The sequence below is a fragment of the Propithecus coquereli genome, unplaced genomic scaffold (genome assembly GCF_000956105.1).
Source record: "Propithecus coquereli isolate 6110/MARCELLA unplaced genomic scaffold, Pcoq_1.0 Scaffold11, whole genome shotgun sequence".
In the NCBI taxonomy this organism is placed as follows: Eukaryota; Metazoa; Chordata; class Mammalia; order Primates; family Indriidae; genus Propithecus; species Propithecus coquereli.
Genome location: NW_012134969.1, coordinates 5280710 through 5282274, shown reverse-complemented (window position 1 = coordinate 5282274; position 1565 = coordinate 5280710). Strand labels below are relative to the sequence as shown.

At 39.6% G+C, this 1565-nt stretch overlaps 1 protein-coding gene across 1 annotated transcript in view; it reads left to right on the top strand.

Moving 5' to 3' along the window:
• The window catches only part of ENOX1 (ecto-NOX disulfide-thiol exchanger 1), a 609648-nt gene that overhangs the window by 337495 nt on the left and 270588 nt on the right, over positions 1 to 1565 (top strand). The gene's annotated exons all lie outside the window — the stretch shown is intronic.

Below are 1565 nucleotides of genomic sequence, written 5' to 3'. Positions count from 1 at the left end.
GGAAAGTAAGGATTTGTTTTTGTTTTTGTTTTAAGAAGTTTAATGTGCTTTCCTCCTAAGTGGGGAGATCATGCATGGAGCCCAGAGAGTAAATTGCTCCCCTTAATTATTGTTTATGCTGCCTTTTGGGGGACTGTGGGAAACTTGTGAGCTGGAAAGTTAAAGTTTTTATTTGATTCTGCAGGGATTACAGGTGGCCTGGCACTGAGGAAAATGTTGTCGGCAGGATGTTGCCTGGGCCTTCAGGTAGAGAAGCCCCTAGACATCACCCTGGCCCTGGTAGACAATAGCACAGCCTAAGATGTGGCAGGAAAAGGGAAAGTCTCTTATGAGGCCAGAATACAAAAGTATAAAAGAAGTCCACAAATTCCCAATGATATAACAAGGTCACCTAAGTAGGGAGTAGCACAGCTATGACTTGGATCCATAGCTTCCCACACCAAACTTAGGTCTCTTTCTGTTTAATTGGGTGTTATACTATAAGCCCCCGATCTGTTTATAACCACTCACATGATCATTGAACAAATTATAACAGGATTAATCTAAAACATCCATGTATGGAAATAACAAAATGCCCAGTGATATCATGGTCCCTGAGAATTGTGGAGGACCATGGAGCCTTTGAAAAGAAAAAGGTAGATCTGTAAGTCCCGATATTGTTAAAGGAGAGAGTAAGTGTGGAATAGGATGATCTCCTTCAGGTCTTTACTCGACTGTCGCCTCTCCGATGAGGCCTTCCTCTGCCTCTGTATTCGCGATTGCAAATCTCCCCCCACCCCCAGTTTTTCCTCTCTTAGCGTTATTCCTACCCGACATAATACATAATTTAGTTCTTTGTTTGTGATCTTTCTCCTACTGGAATATAATCTACATGAGGGATTTTGTCTATTTTCTTTCCTGCTTTTCCCCAAGTACCTTAGAATAACCAAATGAATGAATTTGTATGAAAAAAGTTTATTATTTGAGTAGAAACAGTTCTGGAAGGCTGCACAAACCTCACAGTAATTATCTTTGAGCGGTAGCACTAGGGATCTAGGGGCAAGACTAACTTTTCATTGTCTGTATCTCACCATGTACAAGTATCACTTTTTAAAATAAAAACACTAGTTTTATAGGGAATCCTATGTGAAGTGTTTCGTGAAGGCTATGATAAAATATCAGCTATTTGATGAGCACCATTTATTTCTGATCCTGAGATAATAAATACCATTCTGAATTCTTCTTCTTTCCAAAAGTCAAGTCGTAAATGGGCCACTAAGTAGTCCATGGACTTGATATTTTATGAAGCCTTTACCAACAGGTGCTTTTTATTTTCCATTAGAGCAGTGCCATCCATGCTTATGGTGTGGTGGGGGAAAAATGAGTTTTTAAGCCATATACATTTATGTCTTCTAACTTTTATGATGGCTAAGTGACCTGGAGTAGATTACTTAACCTCCCTGAGCCTCAGTTTCCTTGTCTATAAAATCAGAATAACTTTTCCTATGAGCAAAGGCTGTAGTTCAAGCAAAACAAAACAAAATATGTATATTCAGTGCCCAGCAGTGTCTGGTTCAAGGTAGGGC